General features: G+C 39.4%; 1 protein-coding gene across 3 annotated transcripts in view; it reads left to right on the plus strand.

Moving 5' to 3' along the window:
* Positions 1 to 17490, plus strand: part of TRAPPC9 (trafficking protein particle complex subunit 9) — a 536040-nt gene that overhangs the window by 405705 nt on the left and 112845 nt on the right. The gene's annotated exons all lie outside the window — the stretch shown is intronic.

Genomic DNA, 17490 nt, shown 5'->3' on the forward strand with positions numbered 1-17490 from the left:
ACCCCATCTAACCTGGCCTTAAACACCTCCGGGGATGGGCCATTCACCACTTGCCTGGGAAACTTGTTCTAGCACCTCACCACTCTCATGGTGAAGAAATTCTTCCTAATGTCTAGTCTAAATCTGCCCCTCTCCAGTTTATACCCATTCTGGTGTTATGGGCTGTTGACCTGTGGAAGTTCTGCAGCAGAGGTCTAGAAATGAACTATTTCTTGAGGTAATAAGGTAACTAGATTATCCTGTTTGAAGATGTTTTGAGACCTATCAATATGAATAACACTCCATTTCAAGGGTTAACCATGAAGCAAGAAGATACACAACACATTTGTTGGATAGAAAAGAGAAAGCTAAATGCAGTTGAGAATTTTTTGTTTATTTTCTTTCCGGCATCTCCAAAACCAGATGAGATTCATGTTGGTTTTTTCTTGTCTGCAGAAGTTATAAATTGCTCTTAGGGCGGGGGGAGGGATCCTCAGGAAATACAGTTATTCTTTATTTTTTTCCTGGGTTTTGAATCATCTGTTCAAGTCACAGGTCCTTGTTTATAAATCAAGATCCAATATGTGAAGCAGAATTGTAATTTATTGGATATTGCTCTTATTTTTGTTCACATTTCTGCAAAGTATTCTTGTCTCAGGGAAGGGTATTACTAATACTTCAGGTTTTTAATTTTAATACTGTGTGGCTTTTAGAATAAGTGCAAACTCTTTTTTTTGTCAAAGCCTGTTCTGAGTTTATAGTGAAAGGGATTTAAAGTTTGCAGATGTTCCGGTTTTGGAAGCAGACCAGACTAGAGCTACAAACTTGATTTTATACCCTATAAGGGTAAAGAAATTGGAGAGTTTTTACAAAGAATACTTTACTGACAGATTGGGCTTCTGTTCAGAGAAAGCTGTCAATTAGAAAACTCCTTCCAATACTTATTTATGTATATAGGTTCTGAAGGACAGAACTCGTGGGCCCAAGTCAATTCCTGTTGAAGTTAAGGACATCTGCCCTTTATCAGTCTGCGACATTGAGTTTGGGAGAAGCTTTTCATTCTGCTTTGCGTGTCATTAAGCACGCAGGAGCTCAGCTCTGAAGATCTGACTCAGAGGCTACCTCAGGCAAGAGTAAGTGGAGATCTTGCCTGAGGAACGACTGACTTACATATAGGAATCCTTACGATAGACCATGCTTTGTAGTAAAGGAAGGGAATTTGATTCCTCATAAAGTGCTGACACGCAAATATTAGGGAGAAATTATTCCTTCTTGTCTGATCTTGTGAAAGTAATGTCTGCAGACTGTTAAAAATCCTGTGCCAGTGTCAAGCTGAGGGGGTGATTGCCAGCTTCTCTCTTCTGGTTAGGAGGGAAAGGTTTGGTGCAGAGGAACATCCGTTAAATCACCCGATGCAAGCCTGCATGATATTTCAGAAAACTGAAAAACTTTTTGGCAAACGGGTAAAGATGTGGAAAATTGTTATTTGCCTTATTTTTCCTAGATGTTTTGTAAAGAAGTTTTCAGAAGGCTTAGTACCATTTTCCAGTCCTCTGTTGGAAAATTCACGTTTTGTTAAACACCAGGTTTCTTGGGATCAAGACAGAAGAATTAAAAGGATATGTTGCCTACTTTTTGTTCCCTCCCCCTTTCACGGTACCAGAAGAGGGAGGTCTTTGCTTTCCTTCTGGAGTATCTGGTGCAGAGGTGGTGTTTAACTAGATGAGCCTTGTGTGTAATTCAGCATAGTGATTTTCAGGAACAGAAACTACTGTGAAATTGCGTTACTGATCTATTTAAATAACTTCTGCCAAAGCATCCTGTCCTTATGATACTGTAAAAAAGCATAATGCCTTTAACATATATTATTTAAACTTAGTACTATTGGGTAGTCCTGCCACAGCAGGTACGGGAAAGAAGCAAGTGCAATGCCTTCCACTGTGAGACACTAGAATGTAGTGGACCCATGTCTTAGCTGTCAGCAACTGACAGTTACAGACCTTTGTAAGAAATCCAGGAAAGGATGAAAATATCTATCACAACTTCAGTGTTGCTTACCAAACCATTGCTTCCAATGTTTTGAGCCTTCTAGATTCCTCCAGTGACTAATGTACATGGTATTTTGGTGGTCGTAGAGAGCTTTGACAGCTGCTGCCTGTATTCATGTAATAAAATGATAGTTTTCCGTAGACAGAGGATATGAAGTTAGGTGAAATTTCAAGTCTCTGAGTCATATTGCTGGGGAGATTAATGTATTTTTCCATCTTGACAGAAAAGACTTTAAAGAACCAACTGAAAGCTCCGATTGAGGTGGTTTTGTCCCAGTAGGTTCAAATCTACCTTGCAGTCTAGAGCCCCTTTAGATTTACTTGAAATTAATTGCTACCAGGAGGAAAAACAGTGTAAATAGCCTTGTGAGTGGTGTCCCCAGTGGAGACTGCCTTGAGCAACCTGCCTTCATCTAAGTTGTGAACTTAATCTGCTTCTGAGAGAGCAGCAAGCACTTCCCAAGGCAGAGCTCAAGCAAACAAGGCAAGAAATGTCTATAAGGGTGCTTGGCCAACTCATCTCCATGGTGTCGCTACCGTGTGTGCTCAAAAGGATGGATAACAAGAGAGTTTGTAAAAATATGCTGAAAATTATTTTGGGTGGAAAAAACCCTACACTAAAGCCCTTCTATTACTGTACCCATAGTTGAAAGACCATTTTGGCCACCAAATTCTTGGATAAAGAAATTTGAGTTCTAAATGGAGGCTCAGTTCTTTGAGAAGTTTTTCTCCTATGTAAGGACAAACTATTAGAAGTCAGTGTTTGAAGTGTTGTACATCTGAAATCTCTGCTTTCACTTGATGTTTGGAACTTCCTTTGAGCAAAGGTAATGTTGTGTTCCCCTTTAAATGTATAGTTTTTATATTTGTAGGTTCTTAATTTACAAGGTAAATTCAGTCTGCACTTATGATTGCTTTAAGTCTATCTGCTATATCACTATACTTGCTTTCAGACTGAGAGATTATTTTGCTTTTTTTGAGAGAATGATGATCGAATTTATGGCTGTGTTCTCTATAGCAACATCAATTATTCTAATAAAGGCCAAATAAAAAGAGCTATTTGCTTGTTTTCTCAGACAAAGACTTACTGGGACTTTCAAGTAGCTCCAATCTGTATCACAGCAAGCCTCTGTAACACAATGAATTCTCATTCTGCCTTCACATGTGTTTCCATACTATTCAGTAGAGAGGTTCTTGAAAAGGCACTTGGTGGTGTTCTAGAGACTAGCTTGTTACCATGCTTTTTGTAGACGGTTTACCAGATAATGCAGTTCAATGCACTGGAACTTAAAATAGTATTCAGCAGCGTTGAAAATGGTCTTGGTGTTTCACTGAGTGAATGTCACTTTAACAGGAGCATGTCTTTGGTCTGCTGGACTAAAATAAATTTGTTGCTCTTGAATGTGAAAAGCTAGGAAGCTCCCTGCTGTTTATTTTGCAACAACGAAGATTGTGGTTGTCTTTGTGTTGGAGTTCATAGTGTCCTTCTACAGAGCAGAAAGGCATTTTTCATTAACCGTTTTTAAAGGATCAGGAAGTCTCCAGTTCTGCTGATATGAGGCAATTCTATTCTGTATGAAAAGAGGGAATAGAGGCCTCATCCTGTGCAAGTGCCAAATGGCTACTTAAGGCTTAAGCGTAAGACAAGATCACGTCTTTGATTCACTTGGGCTCCGCTAAGTTATCACTTTTTATCTGTTTATTGCATAGCTGATTGCTTTGCATCAAAGTTACACAATTGGAATTTCTCAGATGTCTTTTTTTAAAATTATGAGGAGAATGATAATTAACATAGGATTTGTTTAAATTTGTTTTTTCCTAAGAAGCTTCATTTTCATTAAGTCTGCCTTATGTATACTCTGACCATGATTTCCCTTAGCCTAGAACAAAGGAAATTATCCCCCCAATTTAATATTTTCCTTTGATTAAAATTGTGTAACTCATGCTGCTGAGAGTAGTAACAAAGTTTACAGGATTATTTTTTATTTCTACCTCTTCAAGGGCTCCATAAAAAGTTAGGTGGCATTAACACCATTTTGTAAAATAAGAAACTGAAGCAGAATGGCATGCCACTGATCACCAGTCTCCACTTGGAATATGAGCTGCTGACCACAACCCTTTGAGTGCAATGACCCTACGCACCGGGTGATCCATCTGTCAAATCCACATCTCTCCAATTTAGAGACAAGAATGTTGTGTGGGACAGTCAAAGGCTTAGCACAAGTCCAAGTAGATGATGTCAGTTGCTCTTCCCTTGTCCACCGATGCTGCAGCCCTGTTGTAGAAGGCCACCATATCTATCAGGCACAAATTGCCCTTAGTGAAGCAATTTTGGCTGTGACCTCCTTATTTTCCATGTGCCTCAGCAGAGTTTCCATGACCACGTCAGGCACAGAAGTGAGACTGATTGGCCTGTGGTTCCTTGGGTCTTCCTTTTTTTCCCTTTTTAAAAAAGTGGGCTGTGTTTCCCCTTTTCCAGTCAGTTGGAACTTCACCAGAATGCCATAACTTCTCAAATATGATGGATAGTGGCTTTATCTGCCAGTTCCCACAGCATCCGCAGATGCATCTCATCAGGTCCCATGGACTTGTGCACCTTCAGATTCTTTAGATGGTATCTAACCTGATCTTTTCCTACAGTGGATGGTCCTTCATTCTCAAAATCCCTGCTTTTGCCTTCTGTGACGTGGGTGTTTGATACTTCAGCTCTTTCTTTGGTGAATTATCTGTATGCTAACTTAGTTTTGCATAGCATACAGTGTCACCTGTGATATGTGAATGGTCCTAATGCAAGTAATTGCAATTTTGAGCTCTTTTTTTCTTTCACCCATGGTTGTAACAGAAAACCATATCTTTCCAGAAAAATCACAGTGAGCTGTAGCAGGTGGGAGTTGAGCTGCTAAACCGCCTCCCATTTCAACTTCAGTGTGTAGACATTGAAGATAAAGATGAAAAGCAAAAAATCTTTAGAGGAAAAGCTCTAATTCTAAGAAAGAGCCGAAGAAATTACACCTGAGGGATGTGGATGTCCAGCAGTGCCCCTGGCAGCATTGGGGTTTTCTTTAGCTACCTTACTACTTGTTTCCCCATAGCAGTGGACATTGAGATATCATAGCTGTACTAATATGTTTATGTCTGTTCAGGAGCTTACTGATACTTGTGGTACATCATTTCCAATCGTGAAGTATTTTACACTAGTAAAACATCTTCATCCGCAGCATCTTTCAAAACACTAAGATGAAGTAAAAGTTGAGCTTCTCTAGCTTCGTTATTTTCTGGAAGTACCAGGTGAAAAGTTGAGACAAACATTATAATAACACTACATAATGGGTGGCCTGACTCTTTTCAACTTTTGATGAGTTTCTTTTCTTTGGCAGCTACATGAAGAACTAAAAACTGTACAAGATTGTTTGCAAAAGAGGACTTGAGTGATATTTTATAAGTTTTCAAATCAATGACTGTGATAATTTGTTGACTCCTAAATTCCATAGCCAGGTTTGATTAAAAGAGTCTCTTTATTTGACTATATTTACTCACATGAAGAACTGTCCATAGTAAACTTGTTGTAGCCACGGTAGTCTTATAGTCTAAGGATATAAATGAGGTAAATTTTGTAAGAAAAGGTTATCTCTTCTATTTCTTCTCTCTACAAACCCTTCATTCTCATTAATATGCATTCCTGATCCTTCTACTATAGAAAACATAATCATGCACCAAAATGACTGTTCCCTTTGAGCTTTGTCACCTCAGGCTTTACAGTGTTATTTCATTTTGGTTCTCATTTAAGAAATTACTCAAGTACTGTTTCTAAAAGAGGTTTGGAATGTTAATTAGGTCCATTAAGTCCACGCCGAGGCCATCAAATTAATTTTGCTTCTGTCCTATGTAGATATGAATCTCGGCTTCCTGAATTGAAAGGCTATTACATTATATACAACCTATTGTGTCCTGGAACTTCTGTATAATGCATTTAGCGTACTTATCTGCCGTAAAGAAATACTTCTGCTCGCTCAGGATAAGTTTAAAACACCTACTTTGCAGAAGAAAGCAGTCTTCTCTGTCTCTTTTTACTTCTGATTTGTTACAAAGATCTAACTGAAGTTAAATATGTTCTTACTTAAGTCATAGAACTTTCAGGGGTGTGTTCAGAATTCCTGGGGATTTAAAATAAAATGAGTGAGAAATTCTATATCTTTGGTTTTAATAAGAGTTCTTATGTATAATCCAGCATGCAAACTGCATCTAAAATGCTTGGTGAAGTTGAATAGTAATAGATAGGAGGAGAATTGATGTCCATGGTTTGTTTGAAGGAGGTAGAACTTTGTATCATTGGTGTTGGAAGTCAGTTCTGATCCCACCAGAGAGACAGATGTCACATTAAAGCTACTAGGAGATCTTATGACAGGTTTGCATTCAAGGCTGAAAAGGATGATAATTTTGAAGGAATGCTTAAGGGAAGTGTTATTCATGCTAGCCAAAGAAGGCACATTAAAAAAGTAACCTCTTGTGGAAATGGCTGAAATTTCAAGTTTCAACTATTACTGCAAAATTCCTTGTAAAAGAAATCTGGAACATGGGGCTGGTGTGCCTTTTATGAGGTAGCAAGGAATAGAGTTTGTCTCAGGATGCCTTTGGTTCAGCCTTGGGTGTTCACATAATTTCTGTGCGCTAACTTGAGCTTTACATCTTCATCTGCTTCACATACCACTAATGAATATCTCAAATACCCACCTAGGAAGCCTAATTTGTTTATAAAAGTAATGTCAGTCAGGAAAGAGAGATTTTAAAATCTTCCTAAAAATTATCTGTCCCAATGCCTGATTTGGGATTTACTAAGGGGAGATAAGCAGTAATTGCTTGATGACACTGGGAGTTCTTACAGTTTAACTAATGAATGACTGTAGATGCACTGCGAAACTCTGATAAAAGATAGCCAAGAATACTTGTCTTAATGTCTCATGGCAAGGACTGTTTATTCAAATGAATATCCCTGGGTTAATATAATTGTGATAGTCAATTGCAAGTCTATGTGGTTCCTTTGTAATTCCCTTTTCTTTTCTAATTTTCACCTTAGGAAGAAACTATTCCAGTTATATTTTAACAGACAAGTTGTAAACTGTTAAGTTAAGCTTAAAGGAAGCTAATAAAGGAATGCAGTAAGAAGATGTGGTTTTATGTGTGATGTCAGGAAATACGATATAATTAAGACTTTTCTCTTGGAAGAAAAATAAAAGGGCTAGTCTGGAGCACAAAAAAAGAGAAAAATTTCCATTTCTGATATTTTAAATAAGAAAGAGAAAAAAACCTCAAACCTGAGATAGAAGCACTTTACTGATCTCTATGCTATGGAAAGGAGTTATCCAGTGGTAGGAGATGTAAATAGGAGCTTGTCACTGATGTCTTTTCTGGCCTTGAACAAGCCATTGAACTGTGGCTTCATTTCTTCAGCAGCAAAATTAAATTAGGGATTGACATTTTGCTTCATAATATTGTGATGAACATAGGTGAGTAAATTTGAATAGCTTTTCAAATGTGTTTGCCAGTGACTTGGATTTAACCATCCAGATAATTGCAGCTGATAGTAGTAGTACATTAAATCAATTTTATTTCGTATCTTTTTCTTTAAGCAATCAAAACTAAAACAATGTACAATTTGATTTAAAGTCTTTGAAGTTCTCCTTGGGGACATAGCGGGGTTTTGAGTCTGTGAAAGAAACCACAGCTCTTTTCCCCCGAAAGTTTACAAGATAAACATCATGGTAGAGTCAGTGATATGGACATATTTTGATTTCATGTGTGTCTTCTTGCTACAACCTTTGATGTTAATTCTGAAAACAAATTTGTACAGTTTCTTTTGGGGGATTCAGGGATATGAGGCTTAGTTTTCCCAACAGCAGATGGATTTTCATTTCTTTGTTCCATTTAATTCGTTCTTCTTATTAACCTGATCCCTGAAGGTATGCAGCAGTCAAGAATACACCATTCCTTATTGCTTTCCTTTCCCTGTGGTAAAGTAGCCAACTTACACCTTCACTAGTAGTTGTTTTTATACAATAAGAATCAAGGAAATGTTAAACACTACTGGAGAGAGACTTCCTTGACGTACTATACATACTAGGTGAGTGACCAGAGATGAATGGATGGATGTCTTTAACTTTGTAAAATATTATGATGTTATAAGTCTAGGATGAAATACCACTGTGTCATGAGCTCAGTCAGCATCCCGGAGATGATTGCATCCGTCATTGGCATTGTAATTAAAAAGCATAAAGTAGCATAAATCCAATGAATTATTCCAGAAATTCATGAGGTTTTTTCATCTTTTAAATATGAAAACTAACGGTTTCCTTGTGACAGGGGTAAGAAATATCTCGGTGAACTACAGAGTAATACATTCTCCACTTAAAAATTACAATCCCCATCATAATGAATGTATGGCCAAAACACCAAGGCAATAAAGGAAAACAGACAATTCCATGATAGCCATCTCCATCCCCCCGAAAAAAAAAAACCACAAAGCCGTTGCCCAATAATATATCCAATGCAGTACGTGAATTATTGAAATTAAACCATAAAACTTGAACTACGTCTAATTGAGTAAATTGTGTGTTTGAGGTAATAGCAAGAGCCTAGGTAAATGAACGCCGCAAGATAAAGCTGTGCTGCTCTACCACATCTGTCTGTGTCCACACTGCCTCCAGTGATTTGTGTTTTGATTTTTTGCTGACAATGCTTGGAAAGACTACAGCCTACCCAGCAGAAATCCAGTTTTCCTAGAGTGTATGAGTTGCAATGTAGATTTTAACGTAGTATTTCCTATGTGTTAATTTTTATTAGAAGGGGGAAAAAAAAAAAGACTTTCTGATTCCCGCTGATTATCTTTTGAGATAATCTGACAGTCTGTGGATTCCTCCTATCTGTTAATATCACTGGAACACACAAAGGCCTTTGGAACTGGAACTGGGATGAAGCATTGTCCCAACTCTGTAGAAAGGATGTCCAGGGTTGAAATGAGAACAAATACAGCATGAATTAGCTATTTGAAGGTTTTGGTCTCTGGGCAAATTGCTATTTGGCAAATAGCAACTTGTCAGTGCAGACTTGACAGTCAAAATCATGGCATTTCAGCCTTAAAAAAAATAATGTCTTTGTTCAAATCGAGGGTCAAGAGATGCCGCTTAGGAATTGCACTTTGTTTGAGCAATGCTGCTCGACATCTGTGCATATATGTCTTAAAAGTTCTGGTGACTGAAGCACATGGGGAGTTCATAAAGAACACCTCTGTCTTCAAGATTTTTAAGGATGTATGCACTGTGGTAATAGTAATATTTGGCACTTAGAGAGTTTTACATAGCTGGTGCATAGTTAAGCTGTTAAGGGATCCTCATGGCATATCTGTGAATGAAGAATAATTCACAGCAAAATGGTGACCAGGGGGGTAGACCCCCTCCCACAGTAGAGGAGGATCAGGTTCGCAAACACCTCAGGAACCTGAAAATATATAAGTCCAGGGGACATGATGAGATGTGTCCCAGAGTCCTGAGGAAATTGGCAGATGGGGTTGCCAAGCCACTCTCCATGATATTTGAAAAGTCATGGCAATCAGGAGAAGTTCCTGAGTCCCCCACAACATCTTTTTCTCTAAACTGGAGAGATATGGATTTGGTGGGTGGACGGTAAGGCGGATAGGAAACTGGTTGGATGGTCATACTCAGAGAGTAGTGGTTGATGGCTCAAAGTCCAGATGGAGATCTGTGACAAGTGGTGTCCCTCAGGGGTCCGTACTGGGACCAGTGCTGTTCAATATCTTTATCAATGATATTGACAGCAAGATTGAGTGCACCCTCAGCAATTTTGTGGATGACACAAAGCTGAGTGGTGTAGTTGCCACACCAGGAGGACGGGATGTCATCCAGAGGGACCTGGACAGACTGCAGAAGTGGGCCTCTGAGAACCTCATGAGGTTCAACAAGGCTGAGTGCAAGGTACTGCACCTGGGTCGGGGCAATCCCCGTTCTCAGTACACGATGGGGGATGATGTGCTTGAGAGCAGCCCTGCAGAGAAGGACTTGGGGGTGCTGGTTGATGAGAAGCTCGACATGAGCCAGCAATGTGCGCTCGCAGCCCAGAAGGCGAACTGTATCCTGGGCTGCATCAAAAGAAGCGTGGCCAGCAGGTCAAGGAAAGTGATTCTGCCCCACTATTCCTCTCTAGTGAGACCTCATCTGGAATACTGTGTCCAGTTCTGGAATCCTCAACGTAAGAAGGATATGGAGCTGTCGGAACAGGTCCAAAGGAGGGCTACAAAGATGATTGGAGGGCTGAAACACCTTCCTTATGAGGACAGGCTGAGAGAGTTGGGCTTGTTCAGCCTGGAGAAGAGAAGGCTCAGAGGAGATCTTATAGCGACCTTCCAGTACCTGAAAGGGCCTACAGGAGAGCTGGAGAGGGACTATTCATAAGGGCTTATGGGGACAGGACCAGAGCGAAAGGGTATAAACTGGAGAGGGGCAGATTTAGACTGGACATTAGGAAGAATTTCTGCACTGAGAGTGGTGAGACACTGGAACAGGTTGCTCAGGGAGGTTGTGGCTGCCCCATCCCTGGAGGTGTTCAAGGGCAGGATGGATGGGGCCTTGGGCACCCTGACCTAGTGGGATGTGTCCCTGCCCATGGCAGGGGGATTGAAACTAGATGATCTTTAAGGTCCCTTGCAATCCTAACTATACTATGATACTATGGTACTATGGTAATTGCTGATAAATTCACAATCTATGGCTTAAAAACACATGTTTTAATCTTTGGGAAATTGCCCATTTCTCTGTTAGTGAGTCAATTCCAGACCATAATTTTAATTTGAGTATATTTCTTACCTAAAGTGTACTTATTTGAGCTATGTATGTTGAGGTAAATTAATAAAAAAAACCCAAGGCAACAATCCAGTATGTTCATTGCTACAAATATAATGCATTTAGCAATAATCCTCTCTTTTTCCTATCTGATCTTCATTGTATTACCCTCAGATCTTCCTGCATCTGCTGCAACATGTTAAAGATGTGACATGTAATCAGGATGAAAGCTTGCTAGGACCATCTCCAGTTCAGTTCTAGCATCTTACACTCTGAAATGCAGAAAAAGTCCCAGAAATTCCACACAGTAGCAGAGTGGTTTGGCTTTTTAGTTGTTTGTTGTTACTTTGGCAAATGAAGGAAGTTATTGTCATCTCCCAGTGATTTTTCTACAGCACTTTCTTTTTTTCAGTTGCAGAGAAGCATATATAATTGCCATTTGGGAGAATGTGTTGTCTAATGTACAATGTTCAACAAGACCAAGTGTTGAGTCCTGCACTTGGCTTACACCAACCCCTGTGCAGTGCTACAGGCCTGGGGACAAGTGACTGGAAAGCTGCCTGGTATAAAAAGATCTGGAAGTGTTGGTCAACAGCCAGCTTAATATAAGCCAGCCATGTGCCCAGGTGGCCAAGAAGGCCAGCAGCATCCTGGCTTGTATCAGAAATGATGTGGCCAGAAGGAGTAAGAAAGAGATTGTGCTCCGGTACTTGACACTGGTGAGGCCACACCTCAGATACTATTTTCAGGTTTGGGTCTCTCAGTACAAGAAAGATATTGAGGTGCTGGAGTGTGTCCAAAGCAGGACAATGAAAACCCTGGTAAAGGGTCTAGAAAACAAGTCTTATGAGGAGCGGCTGAGGGAACTTGGATTTTTCCGCCTGGAGAAAATGAGTCTCAGGGCAAATGTTTTCACTCTACAATTGCCTAAAAGGAAACTGTAGTAAGTGGGTGTTGGTCTTTTCTGCCAAGTATCAAGCCATAGGACAAGAGAAAACAGCCTCAGGTTTCACAAAGGAAGGTTTAGGTTGGGTATTAGAAAAAAATTCTTTACTGAAGGGGTCGTCAAGCTTTGGAAGAGGCTGCCCAGGGAAGTTACTGAGTCACCATCTCAGAATGTATTTGAGAGATGTGTAGATATGGCACTTAGGGACATGGTTTAGTGATGAACCGTGTGTTACATCAATGGTTGGACAGTGTTACATTAATGGTTACACTCAATGATCTTAAGGGTCTCTTCCAACCTCAATCGTTCTATGATTCTATAATGCCTTGAAAACATTGCATGATTTGATTATTTTAAATTTAGTGTCACTGGTCCAACACTAACTCCCTGGGCGTTCCCCCTTGGCCTCTCCTCCGAGGCTGCTCCACTTAGCTCTTGGGTCTCGAATCCCTGTCTCTAAGCCACTGGTCGCAGTCAACATCTCCAGCATTGCTGGCAGACATAGGAAATGTAAAATCTGAAATAGAGACCAATAAGGAATATTACATATAATGTTGCTTACAGCTATCATCTTTCCTGCCCATGGCCAGTGAAGGGCGGTTACCTGACTCATTCCTGAAGATCTTGAATTTTTCTTGTTACACCTTTGAGGAATCACGTCTTCAGCATCTGTGGGTTTGTCCTGTCACAGGTGATGGCCATATTTTCAGGGCTCAGCTTTAATAAAACAAAATACTACACAACTACTCTCTGGAAAGTATATGTAAAAAATGTTCAGATCACTCGTGTAGGTCCTCTGTTAGTCAGGAGCAGCACATTTAATACTTTTGTTGAATGATTTTCTTGAATCACCCCTCCAAAAAATGCTTTTTTGGGGGAGGGCAGTAGGTCACTCAGAGAGCATGTGGCTTCAGCCTCTCAGAGATTTAGTTAGAAATTCTGTTGCTAGGAAGCCTGTAAAGAAATATGTGGAATGAATAACATGAATACATACAGTAGTCCTCAAATAGACCTTGTATCCATCTGTCACATGTCAACATTTGTTTATGGAAATATCCTTTCTCAAATGTCAGTCTAGTTCATTCAGAATTTCACAAGTTTGCTGTAAAATTGCCATCTTGAACTATGCAGATGAGTCCAAACAACTCTAGTGCAAATAATAAGCTTTGACCTTAAGCAATGGACTTTTATTGTTGAGTTACCGTGTTTCTCCTTTAGCTTTCACCGCCTTTGCTCAACTATATGTGTAATTTATTCTTTATTTAATTTTTTTTCTGTTAAAGATTTCATAATTGCAATTGAAGCAGGACAGTAGGACAGGGCAAAGATTAATTTGATTTTAATTCTTTTTTTTTTTTATTGCAGCTATCTCCAAAGCTTGAGTTACATTTCTCTCTCTGTTTAGAGTTGCTACATTGGTCTAACATAAATATTAACCCACTTAAAGCTACATATTACTTTTAATCTTAGAGAAATCCTCTCTTTAGTTTAGGAAGACATTTTATCTCTGCTTACCGTGAAATTGCCACAAATGAGCAAGAATAGAGTTGTGATGTTTATTCCATGAGCATGGGATTGAATCATTATTCTTTAAGGCATTTATGAATTATCCTTTGAATAAGGAATCTAGTTTTCAAAGAAATTTGTGGATTTAATGTTATCTCATTTCAGAGATGTGTCTGTTTTTTCATGTTCTGTGTCTAGACTAATGTTTGTCTGGGCAAGGGCTATCTAATTCCTCTTAGAGTCCCAGGAAAAAAGTTAAACGTTTGCACTGGTAACAAAAATAGACTGGAGGTTCTGTAATCAAAGTAATTACCAAGTTGTGCCACTGTCCAGAAGCACTTTTCAACTTGAAATCCATTTTGGACTTTAGGTTTGCAGCAGGATCTACGCCTTTGTTGCCAGATACCACATGTAAAATAGGAAGGTCTCATGCTCTGTGGATTAATCTTGTTATTGGCATGTTGATAGGCTAATAATATGTGCCCATGTTTGTAGTCTTTCTCAAAAGCGTTGAGGTTTAATGTTTCTACCCATTTGGTTCTTATGGGAAAGATGTCCCCATTGTACAATATTTTCTTTCCTGGAAAGTTAGTTGGGCCAGGACAGATAACAATGCTGGCAGCCAAAAAAAAAAAAAAATTACACAAATCTTGACAAAGCAGAACTTGCTTTATATCTGTCTGAAGAATTAAAATGGCAAAATGATAGCCTGTTTTGATAAAACCCTTCTGAATTTGGACAATCTCAGAGTTCTGTCACTGTAAATACCTCTGGTTCAGGAAATGGTGTTATCTACCTCTTGTACGAATGAGAGGGGCATGAGGAATGCACACCTTTTCATGCTCGTATTAGCATTTGTGCCCCTTTTAATAAGATTAAAAATTCAAGTTAATAATTCTTTTTTTTCAAGATCAAGCACAGGTAATGTTTAATGTTACCTCCTGTGGTTTGCAGTCTTGCTCAAGTGGGAACACTTTGAAGGAGCAGACTACATCTGCCAGCTCTTAGTCATGTAACAAGGTGCTAACTGCTGTGTCACATCATGATCTTGATATGCCTTCCCTGGCTTTGCTTTGTTTTCAGTAGCAGATATGAAAGAATTTCACAGGCCTCTTGACAAGGATCAAGAGCAGATACACTCCAAAAGCCAAAGGGTGCAGTGATGGCTGGCAACTCCATTAGAGTATAGTAAGCCACTGTCACGGTGAGGCATGCAGGAGCGCTGAGCCAGGATGCGGAGTGACAAGTCAGGATGGAGTCTGGATCCATTCCCCAGGAATTCAAGAACTCATTTTATAAGGTGTCACTCGAGTGAATAATTCTTGCCTGTAAAGTGTCTCCTAAGCACTGGCCCTGCGTATGGTATTTCCTACTTGGTGACAGTGATGAAGCTTTCTGATGTTGTTTGGAATTAGAATATGTACTAAGCTTTTATATATAAGTACTTTTATAAGTACCGGTGTAATTCCCATAAGTTTCCTGGATTTTTATGTGCTGTTTTGTGTACTGGCAGCTTAAGTGGTTTTATGGGTAGTTTGTGCTGCCACTGTGACATAATAGCATTTGGAAAGGTTTTGGTGAATCTCTGCCCAGTACTATGTCCAACTATTACAGAAATCTTTTCTTGGTGGTAGTGGAGAAATGATGAAGGAATCTACAATTTCAGTAATTATTTAAAATATGAATGTGTTTATTTATCGAGCAGGGAATCAATGAGACGAGGTAGGGTGATATCATCTCAGTGAACTTTCCCTTTCTAGAGAAGGTGGCCTTTTATCAAATGGTGATATATAGCAACAGAGCTGCCTCTTCAGTAAATTTTACTGCAGCCCTTCTAATATATTAATAAGGCAACTGGGAATTACTGTGTTTTTACACTCTATTTGCTGATGTTTTACACTTAAATTTTGAAAGAGGAGTGAAAATGATAAGGAATTAAGCCTGTTAGTAAAACTACAAGTCAGAAACTTGTACAGTAAGTGCTAGTAATGTGCCCAGCTATTGCCATTGCAGATACCAGTGCTTCGCCTGTTCTAAATTTACTACTAGCATTTGGGCATCAGCAAGGGGTTGGTGTTTCATGTTCTACATTAACAACAATACTGGAGCTTTGTCTGAAGTTTCTGTGAATGAGCTTAGGTTTGGGTTTGGTTTTTTTTCTGATAGCTGAGCAAAGAGATCCAAAACAGGAAGATAAATTTAAAGAATTTTGGGGAGTGCAGGTTTGGGTCTGCTTGTTTGACAACCTGTGCTTGCACAGTGAGTGCTGAAGGGAATTTTTTACATTTGTTTTTCCAGTGGGTTTTTTTTCCATGCTACTGTTTATGGATTTTCTCTCAATGAGGTGTTGAGAGTTTGGTGTATGAAAGGATCTCTTCTCCAAAATCCGTATAATCCATGTTATTTGCTATATGCCTGAACCTTCTGAGTGGTCATGTGTTCTCGTTCGGGAAAGATGATGGAAAGATTTTTTAGTAAGAATTGGGTGGTAAATCAGGGTTGTACTGTAACTGAGATAATTGCAGTCCTGAATTTGCTCAATGTTTAACTTTTCATACTACTTTATTCTAAACTTAGAGGTGATCTGAATGTTGTTTTTTCAGCAACGAGGGTGAGTGGAAATACTTATTATGTAGGTGGCTGCCTACAGGGTTTTATCACGTCTCTAAAATAGAAACAATATTCCTTTTCATTTGTGTGGAGACTTTTCCCTGAGGATGTTAATGCAGCTTTATAACATTCTTGGGAAGGAGAAGAACGTTATTAAATCTTGTCTGCCAGTAGAGTAGATTTAGTTGCACTTCAGCAGAGATTGTACCCCAGTGGGCAGCAGGGCCATACTTTCCCCATCTCTCACGTTTAGAGCTTATGTTGGGGCAGAGTCACCTGCTCTTGGTGGCAGATTCATATTTATTTGTAGATAAATAAGCCTTTTGCAGTGTTCTTTCTGTCTCATTGATATGGTGCATTAAATCATACCAAACTGCTTGCAGATCATCAGGATCAAACTGGGACTAATGTACATGACCGTATACCATCCTAACACAGCAGTTCTCCACATTTTGTGCAGTGATTAAATCTGACTTAAATAAAGGGGTGCCTTTTGTATGTATGAATAAACATTAGATAACATAGCACTTCCAAGGCTTCCCTTTAAAACTGGGAAACCAGTAAGAGTTGTCTCATTCAGGAATCAAAGCTCATGGCAATCAATCTACTAAAGGAATACACAGGTTCTGTTATGAAGTTTTAAAAGCCACAGTATAGGTTTATCTTCGTAAAACATGAAACAGAGATTAGCATCCTCAATCCTAATGTGAGCTGGCTAATGCCATGGGCAGTTCCCTTTCAGATACTTATTTCTTTTTCTTGCATTTTCCTCCCTCTTCTTGTTGTTCCTCACTTTATTTTTCCTATTTGGCACATAGAGACTGATGGAAGTTTGTTGATTAGACAGTGAGATGATACTGCTTCTTTGTGCATTGGCCCCGACAGCCCTGTGGAGCCCTCCTTTCCTTGTAGTCTTCTCCTCCTTCTGCCTTTGGAGGTACACTGATTAATTTTGATGGAAGATGTAGTCTTACCTTTGTCCCCACAGATCTTCCCTGTGGTCTAGGAACTCTCATTGTAATTACGGTCAGGTGAAGCAGGTAGAACACAGGCTATTTAAGGCATTTACAGAACTAAAAAGACACGGAAAATAAAGTGACTGTATGTAAGACAAGGCTGCAGAGAGAGGGGTTGGAGAGTATGGTAGGAAGGGTGCTGCTGGAGGCAAGGCAAGTTCCGTGGTACTGTGAACTGAGCCCTGTGCTTCAAAGCACTTGGCTGCGTGCTCACTCCATTAGGCCGGCTAAAAAAGCCTCCTTCATCTTTTTCACTTTCTCTCCTTTCTGGAAAATGCACATAAACGGTACCTGCCTTAGAAATGCCTTGTTTGCAGGCAGGATTTATAAATAGATGTGTTTATGTGTCAGTTGATTAAAAAAAAAAAAAATCCAAATAACAAACTTACTGTGCGATGAATTCTACATGCTTGCCTAAGGAATCGATACCCTCTTTGGTTTTCACAGTATGGATTCAATTTATATGTGCTGAGAGAAGCAGGAATGCACTTTTCTAAAGGAAACAAAATGATTCTTTAAGTTGTTTATATAGAGTA

The sequence above is a fragment of the Cuculus canorus genome, chromosome 2 (genome assembly GCF_017976375.1).
Source record: "Cuculus canorus isolate bCucCan1 chromosome 2, bCucCan1.pri, whole genome shotgun sequence".
Classification (NCBI taxonomy): Eukaryota; Metazoa; Chordata; class Aves; order Cuculiformes; family Cuculidae; genus Cuculus; species Cuculus canorus.